This window comes from Ailuropoda melanoleuca, chromosome 15, assembly GCF_002007445.2.
Source record: "Ailuropoda melanoleuca isolate Jingjing chromosome 15, ASM200744v2, whole genome shotgun sequence".
NCBI lineage: Eukaryota > Metazoa > Chordata > Mammalia > Carnivora > Ursidae > Ailuropoda > Ailuropoda melanoleuca.
Genome location: NC_048232.1, coordinates 38,941,568 through 38,965,843, shown reverse-complemented (window position 1 = coordinate 38,965,843; position 24,276 = coordinate 38,941,568). Strand labels below are relative to the sequence as shown.

Sequence of the window (24,276 nt, the reverse complement as noted above, 5' to 3'; positions counted from 1 at the left end):
TAGAGTCATATACATCAGTCCTCAAATATTACATTGACCTGGAGTGGTAGACGTAACCGATACAGATCCTTCATTCTATCGGGTGATTTCAAATTATCTGCTCACTATGGGAACACAACAGTTAATGCAGTACTTGCAAATTTCAGGTAGCCATCGGCTCAAATGTTTGTTGGAGGCATTGCATGGTATTCTCTGAATCTGGACGGTCCTGCAGGAAAACAAGGGAAAAACCTCTAGCTTACAGACTTGTAGCTGGAAGCAAGCAGTAAGAACCAATCCTGCTGGACAAAGTAGGTTTCTGGGTACAGATGACTGAGTGGTCGTTAATGGGAGGTCTGTCTGTCTGGATGCTGTATTCAGAAACCCATTGAAGTTTCTGTTCAGCCTTTTTTTCTCTACCTTATTCTCTTTGTAGTATTTTTGGTATATTCATAAGGCGACTGCCCATTAATCCTTTCTCCGTGCACAAGCTGAGGCATTATTGAATTAGGCACACTCAAATTTAGTTCATCTCTGGATTGGATAATTTATGCTAAAATTTGCAGTTTCCTTTTGAATCAAAAACTCAAAGTCACCCAAGGTAATCGGCCCATTTCCATCTCTGAATAGCTCCAAGCCAGTAGCTTCTTACTGAAAGTCATGTACACGTCGATATGGACTAGTTAGAATAAAGAAATTCTGTATTAAATTTTAATTTCATTAATTTCTATTCCTATGTTGGTATTGGTTCTTCAGCTGAGTCTGAGGAGTCTTTGGTTTTGTCAGCTGTACATAAAAATGATACTGTACTGGAAATTAAAACTGAGAAAACATAAAAATATTTATAATTTCAGTTCATTTTTAGTGAAAAATAACCCTATTTTCCAAAACAAAAACCAAGTCAGTAAGAAGAGCGGTCTCCTTCTACACGTAGGAATCTTTTTAGTGTAGAAGACAGTTGGATTCTGACCTGCTTCTGCATTTCATCCCTTGTACCATCACGCTCGTGAGGGAACACCGCTTCGACTCCGTGAGAGGGGGACAGTGACAGAGGAAAGCAGCACCATAGCATTATGGTAAAAATCGTTTTGACCTCATGTGTCCCTTGAGAGGGTCTGGGAGACTCCAGCCATCCCTGAGAACTACCTGTGGGGAGTATAGTCAGCCTAACTGTCTTTGTTATTTTTTGAACTTTTTTTTTACAGCTAGAGAAATTTAGCCCACTTTTAAAGAGTTAGGGTTGGAGTATAGTTCTTCCACTTCTGATATAAATGTTTGTACTGATTCTGGAGTCCACTTTTCCACGCTCTCTCTGGTATTTCTTCCAGACGGGCAGAGTACTTTGTCTTCTCCAGAGGGCCTGTGTGTCGTGTGTGTTTGGGCTGTTTAAGACTGATGGACGATTGAGGGTTGTGTTACTCGCCTTTAACATAATAAAACTGTAGGGGCCAGAACACACTATGCAATATAAATCTTCAGTAAAATACAAATCTCAGGTTGATGGCAGTTCTGGAATGATTTAATACTAGCATTGTACTGGGATTTTTGTGTTTTTTTCTTCATTTGTTTTTTTATATCCTTGCCATGCATTTACTGTATACTTCCCATGGGTAAAGGAGCAAAAGTTACAGACGGTTTAACCTTAAGTGGCTTATACTCTTGTTGGGAAGATAAATTCATGAAAAGATGAAAATCTAAGCATAGTCTATAACAGGAGTAATGTGTGCTGGGAGATTAGTATCTTGAAGAGGCAGCTTGAGGTCGTCTTGGCTCTTCTCCTAACCAGCTTGTGGCTTCAGCAAGCTGGTTCTCTTTTTTAGCATTTGGTTGGCTTATTTATAAAGTGAGGTCATTGCCTCAGTCCTTTCTGGCTCTGAGGTGCTGAGGGAGGAAACAGTGGCATAACAGAAGTTGCGTGTGCTGATTAATTTTGAGCAATTTTTGCATAGGATATTGTATACGGTTCATAAAAAGGAATGCTTTTCTCTTTGCCATATTTGCTTTGTCTTAAATCTCTGAAGGATCTGTTGGCTGAATATGCATTTTAGCGAACGGTGGAAGTGAACTGAAAATGTAATTACATTTGACTTCATGATACAAACTTCTAAATCTAACACAATGGTAAAACCAAGAATGATACAATGGAAGTAAGGCTCTCCTCCCTCCCCACCCTGTGCAACACCGAGGGAATAAGCACTAAGCACAGATTATAACATTGTTTCTGGAAAAAACAAAAATAAATAAATTTAAATAGCCTATCATGGATTAAAAGGGACTAAAGTTTTAGGGATTTTCCCTCCAATTCTTTTAGAGTAATGACGTATCCTGTATCTGTCCAGAAAAGTTATGATTTGAAGTATTGCAGGCAGAAATGTTTCAAAATTTTATCAGTGAAGCAGGTAAAATTATGGTGGTGAGGATTCCATCATAATTGGTTCCCATTGTTTCCACCTTGTCCTTTTTTGGGGCATGATTCAGTTATAGCCAAACTATAATTTGTAAAGTATGGATATGTCTGAGTAGCGTCTATAAAGTTGTTGTTGTATTTTTTTTAATGTGAAATTGGTTGAAATCTCTGGATCCTTCCAGAAAAAAAGGAATGAAGATCATAACCAGTTTTTAATTTAGTCCTCTGTTAGCCCCGTGTTGCCTGAGGCTGGGTGACCTGAGGACATCTCTGAAGTTCTCAGAATTGTGCTGTTGCTTGGTGCAGAGCTAATGTCCTTTGCTTTGGCAGTTAAATTGCTGTGGAAAGCAGCTGTACTTGATGTAGTTTTAATCAATACTTTGTACTTTTGTGTGGCCCTGTAGCTACTGTATCACTCTATTCTGCTCAGCATCTCTGACCTAAAAGTAAAGGACACTGTGTCTTGCTTGAAATTTGGTTTTGAGAACTCATCTAAGTCAAATTATATTTCAGAAGCACTGGGAAGCTTGCTACTTGAAATGTATCACTGCAAGTAAATATATATTTTTTAAAGATTTTATGTATTTGTTTGAGAGACAGAGAGCACAAGCAGGGGGAATTGGCAGAGGGAGAGGAAGAAGCAGACTCCCCAATGAGCAGGGAGCCTGACATGGGGCTTGATCCCAGGACCCTGGTATCATGACCTGAGCTGAAGGCAGACACCTAACTGCTTGAGCCACCCAGAAGCCCCAGGAAATATTTTCTCTATGTTGAGAATAGTTCTGTTAATCAGTGGTGGTTCTTTTGTGAGTTGAACTTTATGCTACATTTTTCTAAAGTGGAGGCTAACTCCTGGTATGTGCATCTCAAACATTAACCAGCGGCTGGCTAGCATCAATAGCTTCTTGAAGGTTATCAGGGGTAAGTGGCTAAGGGTGAGTGGTTGGGATTCAGCCCATCTTGGCTTCCTCCCTAAAGTTCTTTTTGATACTCTTCTAGGATGGATTTATTTCACTTTTCACATCTTTATTCGTACCAGAACTGCTTGAGCTTCCATTTCTACTTATTCTAATTAAAATAAGAACTCTTCAAAACCGTGTGCTCCACTAATTTTTTCCTCGCAAAAAATGTATGCTCTCAGTGTTTGAGCTTAAATTACATATCCTTTCCTGAGATACATTTATTTTTACCCTACCGCAAAGCTGTGATTTACCTCACCTAGGAAGTTAATTATGCAGTTTTATAAGAAATTGATTATTTTATTCCATAAATATAGTTGGTTAGGCACTTCTGAATTGAAAGGAGAGCCATGTTCGTTTCATTCCATGTGGCATTCAAGCTTTTTGGAGTATGGTAGAGGACAGACACCAAAAGCAAAACAAAAGATGTTTAGATTGTATTATATTAGTAAATACTTTGATTGTTAAAATTACATTTATTGAAGAAAATCTCCGGCCCCCTGGGTGGCTCAGTCAGTTGAGCATCTGACTCTTAATTTCGGCTCAGGTCATGATCTCAGGGTTGTGAGATTAAGCCTCACATTGGGGCTTCTGGGGCTTTGGGCTCTGTGCTCAGTGGGGAGTGTGCTTGAGATTCTCTCTCTCTCCCTCTGCCCCTCCCCACTACTCATTTGCACTCACACATGCACTCTCTCTCACGTAAATAAATAAATAAATCTTAAAAAAAAAAAAAGAAAATCTCATCAACAATGCCCTTTTTAATAAGTCATGCTGGGTACAAGTAAAGCAGACTTTCAGCTAACTAGCTAAAAAACAATAAATTAATTTCCATTTTCAGCCAGCTAGCACTTATTAAATTTCCACTGAATAAGAAGCCTTTCTTTTTTAAGATTTTATTTATTTATTAGATAGAGAGAACACAAACAGAGGGGCAGGCAGAGGGAGAGAGAGAAGCAGGCTCCCCACTGAGCAGAGAGCCTGATGCAGGGCTCAATCCCAGGACCCTGGGATCATTACCTGAGCTGAAGGCAGACACTTAACCGACTGAGCCACCCAGGTGCCCCTGAATATAAGCCTTTCAAGGTTAAAAAATGCATTCCATCTTCAAGAATTTCACAGGTTAACAGGGAGGTATTGTGTGCATAACTATAATACAGTGATCTGCTCTGATAAAGGAAGCGATGAAATGCAATGGGGGCCCAGCAAGTTGGAGTGGGGGTTCAGGAGATGGGAAGGGGGTTAGCAAAGCTGACATTGATGGAACCCTGGAGTGGTAGATGGAAGAGGCATACTAGAGAGACAACAGTGTGAGTAAATACATGGTGGTATAAAAATGACTACTTCTGGGAATTCGAATAATCTTTTATGACTATTTGTAGGAATTCATTTGTAGAGAGAGGTTCCTCAGAGATATCAGTCACCTGGAGCCTGGACCATCTGGCAGTAGACAAATAATGATTCTCCCTTCTTATGGAAAGAGTGGGTACTGATCAAATTTTGATGCTCTTTAGACCTACCAAGCATAGCTTCTGGAGCCTTCCTGTAAGATTTGTGCTTTCCTTCGTTATGGTAAGAGGAAACTATCTGAATGATGCCTTTGTACTTAGGAGTCCTGTTGGGCTGCTCCAGGAATGCTCTACATTTTGTATTGAGTGGAGGGAAATCAAGGGGCATTGCTTCTCACAGAAGACCTGGTGGAATGAATGGAGGTCTATGGTGAATTCACTATGGACCACAACTTCTGCTACAGGAAAGGATATAATGAGGAGGGATATATTCACTCATTTGCTGGTAGGATCACCTGGCTATGTTCTGCAGAAGCTCTGTGCAGTCTGTGTCGGTACCGCCTTGTGTTTGAATCCCCAAGGGAGTGGAGCTAGTTCTGGAGAGCAGCGCGATAGAGCTCCTGAAGGCATTGCCGTAAGGCACAGGGTTGCAGACACTGCTGATGTGGCCTGCCTTTGACAAGAAATAAAGGACCACTGAAACCCTAAGCCAGTTTTTCTTTTGTCCTGAGATTTCTGATTCATGACAATGAAAATCAAAGTAAAACTTATTTCAGGAAGTGTGGGACTTTTTTGACTCTTTGATTCCTTCTTTTTTTTAGTGTCAGGCTTAAAAAAATAAAAAGTGCAGAGAGGCCAGGGACAGAGCAAAAAAGGTAGATGGGGATGGAGATCGTGAAGGCCCTTGTGTATCATGATCAGGAACTTTATATGTAACCAGTGAGCTGTCACAAGGGATTATTTTTTAGTAGGTGTTGGGAATGACATGAGATTAGTATTTGGGAAAAATAATTGGCAGGCATGAAAAGAAACAGGTGAAGGTGAGGTGTGCTGTTGAGAGGAAAGAAGAGGGGACAGCTGGAGGGCTTCCAGATGTCAAGCTGGCAGGTTGTGGGGACTGACAGGGACTGAGGAGGAGGGATGTGGTGAAGACCTGGAGTGCTTCCTCTTCTCTCATTCTCTTGTCTGGCCACCGGGGAGGCTTACACTTTTCTGCTGCCTTCCCGGTTGAGTGAGTCCAGAAGACTAGTTCTGGCCAGTGTGTTGTGAGCAGAAGTGAAGTGTCACTTCTAGGCTGAAGCATTTCATTGTCCCTGGAACACCTTCCAGCATTATCTTCCTCTTGTACAATAATGAGGAGGCTGTGTGTCTCAGGTGGTTCAGCCAGAGGCTGGTGGGGCCTCAGTCAGTAGATTCCCTGTTGGGGCCAGGTGGCGGGGGTAGCCTGTAGAATTGTTTATGTCTTCGTTGATCAACGTTTTTGGTATAAAGCCACTAAGATTTGGAGAATGTTTGTTACCACAGCATATCCTAGCTTGTCCTATTATGTGGTACTTAGTAGCATATGTTTGTGGATGGAAGCTGCATGGAAAAGTGGGTTCCATTGTATATTTAATAAGTGCCACTAGAGAAGAACACCCTGCAGCCATGCTGGGTTATGGTTAAGCAGGTTTCTTGGCAGGGTTTCTTAGAACCTTTAATCCACCGAGGTGAATTTTGAAACTCCAACCTGAGGGAGATGAATTGCTTCCTAAGCCTACCCTGACTACAGACTCATTCATTTCCCTCTCCTTTTTTGGTAAGTGCACTTAATAACATTTTGAAGAACACAGTTAAGGAAACAGCAGATTACACAATTGTAATGGTCTAGATGTGAACTAATTGTATAAACCAAGAAGAATCCTTGACTGGAAAGGAAGGATTTCAGGGAACATTTGAAGGAAGAATGGACAGAAGTGGACTGATGGAATATTTAGAGGAAGAGTAAGGAGGTTGTATTGTTTTAGTTACACCAACTCATTTCTAGTTGATTTCTTCCCACTTTCCACAATGGCTTTCCAGACCTTTGTTCCTTTCCTCAAATTATCAATCCTCTTCCTGACCCCTTTTGTGTGGGCAGAGGGTCCTACCTCCTCTCCTTACTGACTCTTCAGCACAAGCTCCTTTTCCAGTTCACCTTGGGATGTCTTCAACATCATCCCTTTTTATTCCCTGCCATCTCGGATGGAGAAATGTTCTGCCAAAAGTGTTAACACCCACCCTCCCCCGTCACATACATTCATACCTGGTCTTCCATTTCCTCATTTGTTACTTGTTTTCCTTTCCATTGCCTGGCCTTTGTCTATAGATGTGGTAAGTCATTGCTGTTGGGTCAAGGAACATACTCGTTTTTCCAGTCTGCAGTCACCCCTTCAGGTTCCTGGGCGTACTGTTGCTCTCTTTTCTGTACCTCCTTTATTTCCTTTCTTACAGAAACATACATGGAATGGCTACTCTGTGCCAGGAACTCTTCTAAGCACCAGGGACACAAAGACAGATAAGACAAGCCTCTTCCAACTGGATGACCCATCCAACTGAACAAGCCACTGCAATGGGTTGTGCTGGGTGTCATGACAGTGGTGCAGTACAGGGTGTCATGGGGTGCGAGGCAGGAACACACAGCAGGCTGGGGATGTCGGTGAAGGCTTCCCACAGGAGGTGAGGCTGGAGCTGAACCTTCAAGAAGTCAGCCAGCTAGTGGAGGGGCTGAAGAGAACAAGTGTGGGTACCTGGAAAGATGAGAGAGGATGCACTTCAGAAACCGTGGGTGGTCTCCATGAAGTGTTTCTGCTACAGTGCTGCATAGGAAGATGGTCAGTAGAAGTCACCAGTGACTTTTTAGGTTCAAATGGTCACTTTAGAAATTCATTCACCCTCCACATCTTCACTGGGATAGTAACTGTTGCTGTTCGCTCTAGTCCGTGAACTCTTGTAGCTCTTAACCTCTGGAGAACCCTTCCTTTTGGTTGTTTTTCTAGCCATGCTCCCTTTTCTTAGAAATCTCCCTTAAATACCGCTGGTGTTCCCAAGCTTTCCAGGCTGCCTTCCCCCTGCCCCCCTTCTCTTCACTCTGTTAGCAGTTTTATCTATACCCACTTTCTTTGGAATTTGGATTTATCTTCAGCCTTACTTCTCTCCTGAACTCTTTGCATTGTCCCCTCTGCTGTGGTTATCCCTTTACTGTGCCTGCCTATATCGTATGCTTTGCATGAATCTGAATTTGTATTTGTTTGAAACATGAGTGTAAATTACGGGAATTGTAAAGGACATGGTAGATATTCCATGCCCACGTTTCATTCACGAGCTAATGGTTTTTGACAGTGCCAGGTGGAAGCAGTTGGATAATGCTGAGACCTCACTGTGCCCAATACCTATGAACAGCTGGGGAACAAATCTGCTTTTAGTTTCTAGAGCTACACGGGTCTGTTAATAAAATTCTGTTACGTTGTTTTTCTGGGAAAGTAGGTGTGTTCTTGTCCAATTACATTATGGTGGATTTTTTTTTTTTTTTTTTTGGTGAGTTGCCATATAATGAGGAATAACCTGTGTTTGTCTTGTTATCTTTGTTGAAGAAATCGAGTCTGTGTATTGATTTGTGTTACTTTCTGTGATGCCGTGGGTAGAATGTTTACATTTCTGCCAAACCCCCTATGGTGGTCACTAATGCCATTCACCATTTATTTCCAGTTCTCCTCCTGGGCACACGGCTGTTCACCATCTTCCCGGCCTTATCCTCTGTCCCTCTAGATTGTGGAGGCTCCGTCCTCCCTGTTAAGGAGACATGAAGCCATTATAAAGTGGACATGTGGAGTGTGAGAAATAAAATTTTGTTACTACCCAATAATCTAGCCCATTTTTGCTAAAGCACTTTGCAAATTTTGCAGTATTTGGAAAATTAGTTCCTGGTTGCCTGGACTGTGAAAGTGGTTCTAAATTTTCTTAATATCTCAGGCAATAAGGACCATGAAGAAATAATTTTCTGAGTAAATGACTGAGCTCTCTAGCTCACTAAGTTGGTTTTACTATGTTGTCTGAATTTCTAATTAGAGTCCTCTAATATAATCACCATTTTGTGGCATTACAGGTGTGCAAGAGTATTATGTAATAGATGTCATCCTTTCCTTTTTTATTGGAAAAGGGTAACAGGTAGTTACTCAGAGATTTAATAAGGATAGTCAACAGATGTTGCCAGGTACTGTGGAAGACTTTGGGATTAAATAGTAACCAAGGTAAGATATAAGACGTGGGCCTTTTAGAATTTAATTTAGCAGAGGAGATAAACAAAGGGTCAGGAGATACATGCTATTATAGGGGGAAGCTTAGGCTGTTAAGGATGCTAAGGAAGGATTGCCTAACCCTAAGTTGTGTGTTGGGAAGTTTTCCTGGGTAGGTGACATTTGTTCATTTGTCCAGTGGATTTGTTAGACTCCTCCTCTGTACCAGGTGATGTGATGGATGTTGGGGACACAGTGAAAAGGAAAAGCGTGGTTGTTGCCCTTGCAGACCTTGTAGTCAAAGCTGAGACTGAGGGAGGAGTGATGATTCGTGGGAATTAGCCAATGCATTCCCTGGAAGTGGAAACCTATGTGCAAAACCTAAACGTAAGTAAATACTGAGGTCCAGAGGATGAATGGCTTTGCACACAGTAGCTCCAAACATACCTGTTAAATAATGCTGAATGCCAGACTTAGGTAATTACAGTCAGTAAGTGAATTGGACAAGATAGAAACACATGCCCTGGAACTATAATATGTTATTAAAAAAAAAAAACAACCCAAACAAAAAACATCCCCAAACTTGACAGATTTTGAATGCTACATTTCATTAAGAAACTTGTTAAATTCGGGGCACCTGGGTGGCACAGCGGTTAAGCGTCTGCCTTCGGCTCAGGGCGTGATCCCGGCGTTATGGGATCGAGCCCCACATCAGGCTCCTCTGCTATGAGCCTGCTTCTTCCTCTCCCACTCCCCCTGCTTGTGTTCTCTCTCTCGCTGGCTGTCTCTATCTCTGTCGAATAAATAAAAATAAAATATTAAAAAAAAAAAAGAAACTTGTTAAATTAAATGTGTCTTTTGGGAGAATAAGAACTACTACATAGGAGAGTTTAAAAGTTTGGCAAACTAGTGTAGTTTTACAGCTTATAATATTGTTGGGGGGGGGCAGGGTGGAGGGTGAAGATAGGGGGAAAGAAGTCAAGGACTATGCCAGAGCTTTTGGCCTAGAAACTGGGTGAATAAATGGTGGTTCCATTTTCCAGGAGTAAGTTAGTGGGGCCTGGCAGAGGGACTGATGTAGTATTTAAAAAATGGGCTCCAGAGCCCCTTTGCTCAAGTTCTAATCCAAATCTGCTCCTGCTAGCTGACACTTAGTGGCAGTTTCCACATCTGTGAGACAGGGATTAGTCCTAACTCCTAGGGTGTCGGTGATGATTAAACAAATGTGGGAAAAAGAAAACATGGTAAATAGTTACTTGAAAGTACTTGTTTAATATATACTCCACTTTTCCTGAAAGCTCCTTCAGGTCAGGGTCTGCATCTGTTTTCCTTACTGCTCTAGTCCCAGCCCTATATAGGCCTGATACATAAGTGCAGCAAATGACAATAAGGAAATAAGGGGGTCCTCCTGTAGGGAGGAAAAATAATTTTCCCTCCACCCTTCTGTGTTCTTGCCTGAGACCCACCCCTGTGATACAAGACAGATTACCAGGAGAAAGACAGAGCTTAATAACACATATACCTCTTACATACATGGGAAGTGCCCAGGAAAACTGAGTAACTCCCTGAAATGGCCAAAACTATCAGCTTAAGTACGTCTTTTCAGCTAAACACAAGAGACAGTGCTAGGGGAGAGGGGAGTTATGTGTGGTTACCTGCTGAAGCACTGTGCTGGATGGTTGTTATGCAGATTTAAATCCTGGCCTTTTCCCTTGATTAAGAGTTTCCAGAGATTTAGTCATCCTCCTCTTCTTGGTACAGAGGGGGAGACCTCCTTAAACACAGAGAGTTTTCTTATAAATGTAAATGACTTTTATGAAAAAGAAACGTCTGGGTTTTCATGGCTTCTCTTGTGTTTGCTGTTACTTAAAAATAACCAGCTCAAGATAATCTTTATGCCAAAGAGGTGTGTCTTGAGGTGGCGTATTCTGCTTCCCTTCAGTTCCAAAGAAATTGACTTGCCTAAAAGCAAGGGGTCAAGGAATAGATACGGTGCACTGTGAAGCCAGCTGGCTGGGAGTGCCTGCGTCTGGCTGCAGATCCACCTGCCTCCCGGCTACCACTCTGGCTTGGTGCTTGTCCACTCCAGTTTACTCACCAGGTGGGTCACTTCTGTGTGCTCTGCCTGGCTGGGACTTTAAGCCAGAGAAGTAGTGTCTTGAAGCTTAATAAAGCTAAGTCTTTGTTAGGTAATGCCCAGTGTATTTGTTTTCTAGGGCTGCTGGAAAAATTTACCACAAACTAGGTGGCTTAAGACAAAGGAAATTAATTTTCCCACAGATCTGGAGGCTGGGAGTCTGAAATCAAGGTGTTGGCAGGTCTGTACTCCTTCTGAAGGCTCTAGGGGAGGACTGATTCTTTGCCTCTCTTGGCTTCTTCATGGGACTGCTGGCTCTCCTTGGCTCGTGACTGCATCACTCCAGTCTCTGCCTCTAGGGTCACCTGTCTCTTTTTTCTGGGTCAAATCTCCCTCTATCTCAGCCTAATAAAGACACTTGTCATTGGATTTAGGATTATATAAAATCACTGGGTCATGATCTTGAGATGTTTGTTTTAGCAGCAGGGAAAAAAAAAAAACAAGGCAAGATATTTTGGGTTTGAGCTTTTGTTTGGGCTGGGATGTTTATAGTATTCATTGAATTTAGGGAGTTTACAGGTTTGGCAGTTTTTGCCTTGATTTCCATTAGCACTCTCAATTTTCAATCTTACTGACTTAAACTCTCAGATATTTTCTTATATTGTACTTTTCATTATCAATTTTGTTCTGTTGGCTCTGCCTTCTTACCCGTGGTTAAAATACATTTATGTGCCCTTGCAAAATGTGACATTTTAATAACAACTGTCATTTATTGAGGAAGCCTGTATTCCGTGGGTAGATCATTAGGATTCTCTTTTATTTGCATGGGAGGCTTTATCTTTGCTCTTCGTTCATCGTTTCTGTCTTCTGGGATGGTTTCTCGAGGTTATCCCCTGGGGTACTAATTTAGTCTTTTGTGGTATTTACTTCTGAAAATGAAGGTTGTAATTTCAGCAATTGCATTAAATTTTTTGTTCTTTCTTGTTCTTGTTGTCATAGAAGCTGTATGTTTTTGTGCCTAAAAAAAGAATCAAATATTTTTTTTTTTTTCAAATTGGCTTTGGTTTCATCAAGTTAACTTTTTGGGGAAGTGAGGGCATAAAAGAGGATATTTCTAAGTTTTGTTTGTAATTATCCTTATTGAGTGTGAGTAAAAGCAAAGCAAGTCCATTTGGTGATTCTTTTTCTGCGTTGTGATTGGGGCTTGGGGCTATCGCTAGCCCAGGTGTGAGCTGGCTTCGTGAGTGAGTGACTTGTGCATGTAGAGCAGTCCTGGGAGTGGTTAAAGACTCTGTCATTGCCATCTTGAAATTTTTATAAATTTTGAATATGGAACCCCATGTTTTCATTTTGCACTGGGTCTTATGAAAAATGTAACCATTCCCAGCTATGTGGTACCTATGTATGAATTTTAAAGAGGAATCCATTCTTCCTCATGGGTACAGCCACTCTGTGATGCCTCCTTGACCCCCAGCCAGCATGTTTGTGCACTGACATCCTACCCAACTTTATGTGGCGTTCTTGATGGTTGTCCTCTGTTTGCATATATCTAGAATAGTAAATAAAATATGCTTTTCTGGTTAGTAGGAATATGCTTTTCTTTTTCAGATAGGCTTTTTTTTTTCAGATAGCCTTTTTAAAATAAAAATTAGCAAGACTTGGTTCCTGATGAGCTGTTATACATGCATGATTGTGACTGAAAGCAAATCAATAAGCAGATTGTCCTCTACTTGTCCTCAACACTTATTTTTCTCTTGTGCACTATATTTTGAAATAAATGGAATGTTAATTTCTGCCTCAAGCTTTTAAAAATGATCTCGATTAATGTTGCACTAATAGCCTTAGAGGCTGGTTTTAAAGTTGTGACACTCTGTCCTGATTGAATGTAGAGAGCGCATGGTGAGGACCATCACGAAGAGGGAGTACTTCCTCTGTCAGATGCTGGGAACTGGGTATTGTCAGCACCCTTTTCCAGACCTGAAACTGAAGGGCAGGATGGTATGGAGAGCTCATCACACTGGCTGGCTGGTAGAAAACTGAGAATGGGCATTTGTGCCCCTTGTTGAAATAGGTGTGCTTTCAGATTTTCCAGGTTACACAAGGAGCTATCCGGAATGGGGTGCCCTAGCCTCTTAGGTGAGAAATATTCGTTGGATAAACAGAGGAGAATTAGACCAGAGACATATTTACAATGCTTTTTTGGAGTTTCAGAGTCAAGGTTTTTGATTTGGCAATTCTTCAGAGACAGAATTGCTGAGGGGCACTCCCAGCATCAAGCGTGGGGCAGAGAACCCAAAGGACACAGGGCACAGAACAATGGGGGAACATGCCGACTTTGGCTGCAGCCCTGAACACTCCATTGTTCTGATGACCCTGGGCAATTTGCTCATTTCCTCAGAACTCCAGTTTCTCCATCTATAAAAGTAAGGTGATGGTAGCCAGCTGCCAAGAGTCATGGTGATAAAATGAGATGATAATGGGAATTTCCCCACCTCGTGCTTGGTAAGGTGTTGATGCTCAGCGAATGTCCTTCTCTTTCTTGTCTCTGTCCCCTTAGCATTCACATTGCTTGTCTCGGTATAGGGAGGGCCAGGATGGAGTGGTGCAGAAGGAATGACATCCAGCCTTTCTAAAGAGAACCATTACATTCGTAAGGAGAGTAGTTGCGAAGGATGAACAGAGACCCAAGGTTTGGGAGAGATCTGTTTTCGTTTCACCCCTTCTTCAAGGAGAAATAGGTTAGTGGAATCTTAGGAGCTTTTCTCCCTCCATTCACCCTTATCCATGTCTAGAACGTCACCGTTGTTTTTAGTTACTCTAGACACATTAGCATTCCTAGTCCTTTCAGATTCATTATTTCAAAGCAGAAAGAGAAAGAATTTGTTGTTATGCTATACGTCTGATTACATTTATGCAACAAACTGACGCTGGAGTCTGCTGTGGTTAATTTCCAATTATTCCCATATCCTACTTTTAATAAACTACGGAAGAAGAACGCTTATCAACTGTGTAGCATTTCTTTCTCATGTCTTTTTCTATTGTTGCCTTTATCTTTTGTTTCCCTTGGGGTCATTGTGATGGAAGAAGGGAACTACTGTATTTCGCAGTAGTCTTTCATGTGAAGAAATACAGTTTACACCCTCTGGACATTCTGTTGGTGACCACTTTTCATGTTTACTGTCCAAGGGTTTCTGTTCATGGGGAGAAGCTCTTTCTATTATGTATACATTAGTGCTCTGGCTGTTAAACTGAAGTCCAAACTCAATTTCTTAAACAGTGCTATCATTTAAACATGATTATAGACTTAGATTTCTTTTAACATTTTAAACTACAAGGATTCTTTTGAAAACTCCAAACACTGTAAACAGCACACAAAGATCTATTAAGGAAGCTGTAATCTACTTGAACCCTCATGGCATTGGCATTTTAGAATAGGTTTATTTATTGTTCTTAAACTTATTTGTTTACTTTCTGAGGTTTGTGACAACATATATTTTGATAACTTCTAGTGTTACAGCAATACGTGTTTTTATTCTTCCCTAGGGATACAATAATACAGTAGTACGCTTCCACAATACGGAGCCAGACAAAGAGTCCGACCAGCAAAGAAGACAGGATTAGTTATCAGTCAATTGAGTTTTGGTTGTCTCTACATTCATCAAATCCAAGCCTCTGGTCATCTGGCTAGGATTTATATTTGTCTTCCATTTATTGTATCGATAAGATTATAGAGCTGTGCTTTCCGTACAGGTCCTAGTTTTTTGCAGCATAGTGCTTCCCCCAGAATGTTTAATTCTCCAGATTTTGCTTGGCTAGTGTTTCATAGACCTTTGCCCTGTCACCTGGATATTTGCCTGGTCTCTTTGCATCACTGGAAGCTTACATTTTATTACTATTTTGCTCCAATTAGTAGGGCCATTGAAGGGTATCATCTCGTAAGATGTGAGGGATGAAGTCTGCAGTTAGTACACCTCTTAGAACATTTACCTAATTCATCATCTTGACACACTGTTCAGTTTTCTTCCCCCCCTAAGTCCTTCCTGTTACTTGTATACTCTACCTTGGCTACGACTAGTATTACTAAGTTCCTTGCATTCACCCTTCTTTACTTAAAAAATATTTACTGGATGAGGGGCACCTGGGTGGCTCAGTCATTAAGCAGCTGCCTTCACTCAGGTCATGATCCCAGGGTCCTGGGATCCAGCCCAGTGTTGGGCTCCCTGCTCAGTGGGGAGCCTGTTTCCCCCTCTGGCCTGCTGCTTCCCCTACTTGTGCTCTCTCTCTATGTCAAATAAATAAATAAAATCTTTTAAAAAATATTTACTGGATGAAACAAAACATCTAGCACTCTTCCATTTATTAAAATTAACAAAAAACAACTGATATTCTTCTCCCTTCTTTTGCATGATAATGTCTCCATGTGTGCTTTAGATTGACTTTCCTTCTTTGGGTATTCTGCCTTTCACGTTTGGATTGCTTTACTACCTTTGATGCCCATGTGGTCCCATCCTGACTGCTGATTTGTATTTTCAACCCATGACCACCTTGAATGCCTCCTACCTTTCTGGCAGTCACAAGTTGGGCCTTGACCATCCTTAATTTTTCCTACCCCAAGATATATCATCAGCCAAAATTGGGGTGCTGGTTTCATTTAAAAGTACTTATGTGAGATTCACTATGTGCTAGGGATTATTCTAAGCTCTTTATGAGTACTGTCTTATTTATTTATTGTAACAATCATGTGAATATGGGCACTATTGTCCCCATTTAGTAGACAAGGAAACTAAAGCTCAGAACAGATAAGTAACTTGCCCAAGGTCTTAGAACTAGCAAGTCGCAGAGTCAGAATTTGAACCCAGAGAGTCTGGCTCTGGAGTTCCTCTGCCACTTGGGTGGGTAGGGTGCCCAGGAATGTTGTTAGCATGGCAAAAGCCTGCTGCAGCTGTTGGGTTATGCCTGGATCAGAGCTGGAGAACATTTTTCTTTTGAAGTTTATAGGTTTGCATTGATTTTTTTTTTCAAGAAATTAACATTTTGTATACTGAAGCATCACTGGTTTTAGGCACACTATTCTTCTTTACCCTAGGGAGAGAAAACCCCCACTGAAAACTTAACCATGACGTAATGCTCACGCCAAGGATCCTGGGTGACTCCTGACTTGATCACACGAAGCAACCTCTGTGGCTTTGAAATTTTCTTCCTCTGTTCCAGAGCAGACAGTTTCTTCTGCCTTCATTTTTGTTGCTTGGTGTCTCACAACAATCCTTTTGCCCATGTATCAGGACACAATGTGCATAGCTTTGTCTACTGATGAGTTTCTTCCTTTCTTAGGTCCCATGAAAGCAGGGACTGTAAGCACTGTAAGAAAATATGGCACAACAAAAATTTACTTTACTAATGATCAACTTGATACTTCACAGCTCTGTTTGTGGGCCTTTGTGTGCACACCAACACTTTTCGTTTCAATGCTGAATGGAGTGTAGTCTTTTTGAAGGCTTTTTCAGTGGTATCTCAGTACGCGGGAAGTACCAATGGTGGATGAAATTCAGTCGAAGTGGTGGCAGTATGAGCAGTTTTAATCAATTTAGGTTTGTAATATGTTTCTGTACCCTGTTCTTCTAATTCTATAAGGTTTCATCAAGACTTTCTATTATAGGGTTACTCCAGAAGAAAGAAACACTTTCAGAAATAGATTAACCAGTAATTAGGTTGAATGTGAACATGTATGCCAACACCAAATTTTTGAGTTGCTCTTATATTTCTCAGTTCTCTTGTAGAAACTGGTAGTCCCTTACAAATTTCACTTGAATAATATATAAAACCTAGTTCCTAAGTGATATTTTTTTTTTGAAAGTGTTCAATTCTGTTAGACTCTGTATCCCTTGCCTTTCCTTCCTGACTCCCTGCTGTGACAACTGGGCATGATGCTGGGTTACCTGGTACTTCTCAAGTTTGAAAATCTTAAGTGAAGTTGATTGTTAATATTTTTTTCTGCCATTGGAGGGGTAGGGGTGGATGGGTAAGCTCTATCAGTTTCCTCTCTTACTGGATCTAAGAGCATGGACAGAGTCCTTATCCTTGGTGGATAAGTAACACCTGCCTCCCAGGCCTAGTTGTTACTTAACCAGAATCCATTTTATCCACCATTGTTATTCTCTTACCCTTTTCTTCAAATGTCAGAAAAGCGCCAAAGTATGGAGAATGAGATTGCATCAAGGATGGAAGTCTTAGAATAATTCTTCGGGGTATTTCTGGACCAAACGTGTGCTTGACTTCCTGTTGCTTTGTCTTTAGCCAAGCTCTGTGTTCTCCTTTCAGAGTATTTGCCACTGACATGCTTCCACCCCTTCACCAGCTGTTTTTATCTCAATCTTAAAGCACTGAAGAGGCTTTCAAACTTGAGGTTGATGGAGGCATCTCTAAAGAAATGAATCTTACAAGTCACTTCAAAATGGAAGAACTGGGAATCCGATGATGTCTGAAATGCAGTAGCCATAAACTTGACTCTTGCCTGTATATGGTCAGTTTGTCCATGTGTTATTCAGGAAGGAGTGGGCAATAGCCTTTAGAGTTGCTTTACAAAGTGAAATATCCATGATGGGTAGTATGGTTGTGTTACCCCAGATCCACCATTTTGGTTGCTACCTAAGTACTCTATAAAAAAGCAGTGGTTTAATATTTAGTCTAATAGGATTAGTTCGGTCCACTTGATGGGAATATACTTCTATGTTCATAGGAAATAGGCCCGTATGGTTGTGTCTAAACTGGCTGGATGTTTCTAATCACAAGTGGGTCTCTCACCTAGAGTGGACCTTTGCTGATGCTATTTCCACTCATTCTACCATTGTTAGGAGTAACGGTAATTATTGCAGTCATGAGATCCTGGACCACTAATGAGTCCTTCTTATGTTTCAGGTATTGTTTAAGGGCTGTATGTGCATTATCCTAATTAATCCTCAGAGTTACTTTATCATGATAGTAGTGTTACTATGTAGATGAAGAATTGATTCTTAGAGGTTAAATGACTTCTCCAAGGCCTCAGCCAACAAGGGGAAGAATGCTACCAGGGTTGGTATGGGAGTGCCCTATTAGCTTTGATCCTCATTAGGCTATGCCAAGAGGGCTGGAAATGAGGTTGTACACTTTGTCTGGAAAATGTTCTAGTGTTGGGCAGTTAAAAACCAGTGCCAGAATATCTCTCCTTTGTACGTTAAAAAAAAAAATTTTGTAAAAAATTTTATGTATTGCTTTTTTTTCTTTTTAGAAAAATTTTTAAGTAGGCCTCATGCCCAAGGTGGGGCTTGAACTCACTACGCCCAGATTAAGAGTTGCATGTTCTGATGGAGCCAGTCAGGTGCGTCTGTGTACTGATTTTTCATCCCTTTGAATTGGTTTGAGAGGAGCCTTCTAAAGTCAGCAAACTGTGGTACAGTTATATTATTTCTCATTTGTTTTCTTTTTATTATCCCATTTTATGCTAATCTTAGAAGCTTGTGTTAGAATTTATAGCTTATAGAACATCCCCCTGCTTGCCTTAATTTGGAACCAAAACCTCTTGTACTCGCCCCTTCAGCTTTGAGCGTTGGGTGTCATTCAGGAGCCCCTGGGATGCCTGGAACAGATCTGTCTTCTCAAACCCAGCTGTCTGGGACTTGCTACCATGGCCCCTTTCAGCATGTTAATAGTCTTTAATTGGATAGCATACATAGCCAGGGTTTCCTTTACCTGCTAGGAATGTGGAGAACAGCTTTTTTAATTCAGCTTGATCACCTTAGCATTAAGTGTATGTGTAATATGGCTGCACATTTGTTGAGGCAACTTTCATAAAGACGTATGTAGTTTTAGAGCAAGTACCACCGGCAGCTCCTGTCAGCGCTAAAACATAATTTCACCCGAAAGGCCGTGTTGCCTGAGGGCACAAACTGTCACAGTTTCTCTTTGGCGGGCTTTGGATTTTATCAGTGAAGTGGCAAGCTTTTTATGAAACTAGACAGTGGGTTCCATTACTGATTTTCCTCAGTCTTTTTCTCTAGTTCAGGTAATTTAAAAACAGAACTAAGAGAACTTTTTGGATTTGGCTGCTGATAATTGTCATTTTTTCATGATAAATATTAAACTTACCTCCTAGGGGTTTTGAAAAAGTGGCTTTGGAGACTTGGCTGGTGCCTCTGGGGACATATGGTATCGGAGAGTGTGAACGTTCTCTTTCAACAGAGAGCTCTCCACTGCGCTCAGAAGGCACCGTCCTTGCAGGACAGGAATCTCTGCTCCGTTCTGAGCAAACCACCTGTCGCAAAAATATATCTGGCTGTGCGGACGGAGAGGTGGATGAGCCTGACATTTTGTAGCCTCCCAACTTCTTCATGTTCTATAGACGGGGGATTTTCACTAGCCTTGAGGAGACTGTGGAGCATGTCTGGGTTCAGGTAGGGGTGAACCAGGTGAGGGGAAAAGCCAGAGAGTGCTGGAGAAGGTGAAATCTGAGAGGTGACTTGGAAACGACGTCACGGCATCTGGAGCTAGAAATATGTGGGAGTGCTGAGATGGGGATCGCAAGTTTGGCTTCCATCTCTGGAGACAGAATTGGTGAGGTAAACTTTCCCATCCACACAACCTCCTGTGGCCTTGCTTCCGTCTTTGTAAAGTTGAGAACTGGTGAGAGGATTAGATGGTACAGGGTACGGACATGGCGGCCATGTAGGAGCTGCTCGGAGACATTAGCTCCCTCCCCTCCCCTCATGCCCTCCACATACTTTGTTCTTATCTAGATGAGGAAACAGGTAGAGAAATTGAACGACTTACCTGAGTGGCAGAATCGGGGCCACACTTGGATCTTCTTAGTCCTCCTACATCCTGAGGCCCCTCTGGATGGATGTGCACACTTTACAAATGGCACCAGGCTGGCTGGGCTACAGGGCTCTTGGGGTTTCATGAGCTTCCTGGGCGCGTCTAGTTGTGTGGCTTTATGTACAAATAAAGGCTGTTGATTTTGTCTCCGCAAAGTTGGCCTGTCCCTGAGGTTCCCTGTGGTTAGTGGTTGGTACCACCGTAGACGTTCTTCTAGTACTTCCGTGTTTTAAAATGTAATAAAAATGTGGCCTTTTTAAAGGAAAGAGTGTGCCCTCCAAGGCTTGTCTATCACCTTCTTGTCAATTTAGCCATTTCCCCAACAATTTACATTCTGTTATCAGTTGTGTCGGGCTCTTTGATTTTCAGTTGTCAGGGGCACTTACTACCTTTCATTTTCCCAGGCTACATGTCGGGCAGTTAATAAACCATAAAGAAATACATAAGTACACTGAGGAAGTTTTAAGGGGAAGAATAAAGTCTTTTGTAATATCATGATCCTATCATGTGTGTGTTTAACAATATGATATACTGTATGCCCTGATTTCTAAATCAAGGAACAAGAATATTAGTTATCGCATGTATTGCTGTTAATAGGTGTTCTTTTTCCCTGCTGCACATACTGATGATTTGGTTAGAGTTTATCCCTGATCGTAACCAACATGCCCTGAATACTTGTCAGAAATCTTGATGGACACAAAGCCTTTTAGCGGCCTCATAATTGTCTTCAATCTCTTGAAGGCTCTTTCTCTTTCAGTTGTCCTTTCCCCATTAGTAAGAAATAAGGGATAGCCGATATGTTAATGTAGACTTAAGAAAGCTGCATGACCTGAGATGATCAGTTTTCGAGTTTGTGTGAATTACTCAGGCATTCAGGAATACGCTTCAGGAAGTTGTTTGGAGAAATGTGGGTGTATCATGACCAGATACATTTTTACTTCTGACTGGCTGCATTTTTGAAGCTTCCTTGTAAGTTTTCCCATTTTCTAAATTTGGAAAAATCTGTGTATTTGAGCCTTGAAAAAGACAGTCTCTTAGCAACATGTAAGGACAAAAGAGGATCAAATTAAGTAATAAGTATGCTGTGATTTGTGTATGTTCTTGCTGTTTTGAAAACCACCCTAAAGGTAAATATTTTTTATATTTTATAACCATTTTATAACATTTGATACTTTTAAAAAGTAACAGACACAGAAGTGGTGTGTTTTTAACTCCTCTGTGTCTTTTTTTTCTTTATCTCCTCACACTGTACATTTTGGTTCCCTTAGAGGACATTCGTAGGCATTCATAATTAAGAATTAATTAAAAGTGTCCTCATGGAGGACTTTCTGCTCCATACTTAATTAACTTAGAAAACATTGCCTTGATAAGCGGATCAGTTTTAAAGAAAAAACAGAGTTCACTTTCATTTCAGACATCTATAGTATTTCATTTAACCTTGGAAGCATCTTGTGTCCATTATGAATCCATGGATAAGGAAATGCAGAAGTGACCTAATGTGCCATTTTAGGCTAATTATGTGCTACCTAGTATAGCTCTTTTGCTCGTGAGGCATAGTGGGTAGAGGCAGAAGGGGAATGAGGCTGTTTCCTGGGCTGGGCAATCCAGCGGGGAACCTGGCTGCTGTGCCACGTTCTAATAGTGACAGCAAGCCACAAGGCCAACCCAGATTGAAGGAGGGGGTGGGGAAATGAATTTATCTCTTGATCGGAGGATTGGCATGCATACACAGGGAAGAAGGGAATTTCTGGTGTTCATCTTTGGAATTTTTTTTTGCATAAAAGAGTATTCATTTATGACTCAGATACTGTGTTCCATTGATTCTGAGATATACATTTCTCTCATGTTCTAATATCTTGGAAATCAGGATATCTCTTAACTGCACTAGCGTCTTAGCACCATTGGCTAGAAAGTGCGGATACATTGTTGTCATTACCTGTGATTGTGCAGATGTGGACATAGCAATTGTGTTTATATATATTGTTGTTAATACACATGTCCAAGTTAATTTCATAAAAAAGATAATAAGAAATATGAAATCACGATTCACGGGGTGCCTGGGTGGCTCAGTGGGTTGGTTGAATGTCCAACTCTTGGTTTTGGCTCCGGTCTTGGCTCCAGGCGTCATCTCAGGTTGGGCTCCATGATCAGCGTCAAGTCTGTTTGGGACTCTTTCCCTCTGGTCTGCTCTTCCTCCTGCTTATGCATTCTCTCTCTCTCTCAAATAAATAAATACAATCTTAAAAAAATTACGATTCAACATTAAAATAAAAAGTATTTTGCACATAAAAAGTCATAGAAACAGCAACAAGATGTAAATTTGGTATTAGTGAAGCAAATTTTTGTTGGAGGAATAAGCACAGTTACCATTGTTTTGCAAATAACCAAGAGCTTTGGAGGAACTTGGGACAGAATATAAGTAGCTGAAGCTGTGTTACCGGAAGTATTGCCTTCCAGGTGATACTTTATGAACCTTGAGAATAGGAGAAATCCGTAATCCCTTCAAGTAGATGAAAGGCATTTCAAAGCAGTAATGCCTGCTGTGTCCCATTCATAAGTTCTACAGGACTGTCGTTGAGGCATTGGACATCCATTTATCAAACTTGCTGCCAGCTTAGAACTATAGCTGCTTATTTCCTGGTGATTTGTGATTTGAGGGAAAATTGACTTTAGACAGATAGGAAATGACGATAGAACTCTAGCGTTCTTGAACAGGCTCTGAAATTTTTCTGTAATGTTAAAGGTGCGGAAGAGATCAAGGTTGTGAGCATGGGCTATGAAAAGCAGTTATTGCTGTGATATTTCCCACAATTGCTGATGGCTGGAAGTTACTGGTATAACTTAATCTTAGGCTGTGAAACAATTCCCAAGAAAGAGTTCTCCAGAGACGTGAGAGCCTTCTTTTCTAACACCTGGTAAGAACAAGACAGTGCCAGCCTTACACTGGGCATATTGAGTGTCTGGCAGCTGGAAGAATGTCTCAGAGACGACAGTGGAGTATCAGGTGGAAAAATACGGCCATCAGCAGCTGAGTTAAAGTCATTCCAAAGAGTCAAACTTGGCCTGTGAAGATGCGTTGGGAATAGCTTAACCTGTATATTTTCTTTTTTAAATATAGATATACAAGAGAGAAGATAAATCTAATTATCTAAAAGCATTTGCAATTATTATAAAATAGCTCTGACAAGAAAGCATTCTATGATAGTTTATTTGGTGGCATTCTATTTTAACGTGCAAACGGATGGCTCATTTTACAATTGATTGCATCTTAGACTGAATAAATATGTTTTGGGCACTGAGCCTAAAGTTGCTGATTTCATGGAGTTTCCAGTCTAGGTGTTTCAACATGCATTTCAAAATGCATTCTCACAGAAAGAGTGAATTAGAACAGATAATTAAGCACTTACATCCCTTTTATGAAAAAATAAGCTCCAAATTCCAAACAAACAGGCAAATCTTAAAGTAATTAAGTGTTAGGCTTATTTCTTGCTGTTTCTTGTATGTAGGTCATCTATCCCCAGCTACTCAGTAAGTGCTGAGTGTCTGGTACAGTTTCCATGAATAACTATTGAAAGATTTCTAGGTAAGGTGAAGCCTTCGGTTGTTAATGGCGATTTACCTTTTAGGGACTGCTTAAAACTCATTCTCCCTGTAGGAAGTAAATGCCCAAGAAACTTGATTTTTTTAAAAAGCAGACTTTATTTTTTAGAGCAGTTTTCATTTCATAGCAAAATTGAGAGGAAGGTAGAGATTTCCCATAAACTCTGCCCCCAAACATGCACAGCCTCCCCCATTTCCAACATCCCCCACCAGAGTGGGACATTTGTTATGATCGATAAACTTGAACACAGCATCGCCACCGGAAGTCCATAGCTTACATTAGAGCTCACTCTTGGTGTTGTACATTCTGTGAGTTTTGACAAATGCGTAATGGCATGTATTCACCATTGAAGTATCATACAGAATAGCTTCACTGCCCTATAAATCCTCTGTGTTCCACCGATTCGTTCCTTCCCCTAGCCCCTGGAAACCACTGATCTTCTTACTGTCCTCATAGTTTTTCCTTTTCTAGAATGTCATATAGTTGGACTGAGACAAATATATTCAGATTGGCTTCTTTTAATAATAAGCATTTAAGTTACCTCCCTATCTTTTCATAGTTTGATGGCTCATTTCTTTTTAGCACTGAATAATACTCCTTTATTATGTATGTGCCACCATTTATCTGCTCACTACACAAAAACATCTTAGTTGCTTCCACGGTTTGGCAGTTACGAATAAAGCCACTGTAAGCGTCACGTGCAGGTTTCTGTTTGGGCCTAAGTTGTCGACTACACTGGGTACCAGGGATGGTGATTACTGGATCATATGATAAGAATATGTTTAGTTTTGGGGCGCCTGGGTGGCACAGCGGTTGAGCATCTGCCTTCGGCTCGGTGCGTGATCCCGGCGTTGTGGGATCGAGCCC

General features: G+C 41.1%; 1 protein-coding gene and 1 long non-coding RNA gene across 3 annotated transcripts in view; one reads left to right on the top strand and one right to left on the bottom strand.

Moving 5' to 3' along the window:
• PPM1H (protein phosphatase, Mg2+/Mn2+ dependent 1H) overlaps positions 1-24,276 on the top strand; it is a 242,326-nt gene that overhangs the window by 15,574 nt on the left and 202,476 nt on the right. The window lies entirely within an intron of this gene.
• Positions 7,263-19,878, bottom strand: LOC117796485. 2 transcript variants are annotated; one of them, XR_004621035.1, is made up of 4 exons: positions 19,764-19,878; positions 13,454-13,590; positions 8,345-8,438; positions 7,263-7,399 (listed from the first exon to the last, which is right to left on the bottom strand). It is a non-coding gene; the product is annotated as an uncharacterized LOC117796485 (long non-coding RNA). The 2 variants fall into 2 exon arrangements; XR_004621036.1 differs by lacking the exons at positions 7,263-7,399; positions 8,345-8,438 and adding an exon at positions 11,858-11,979.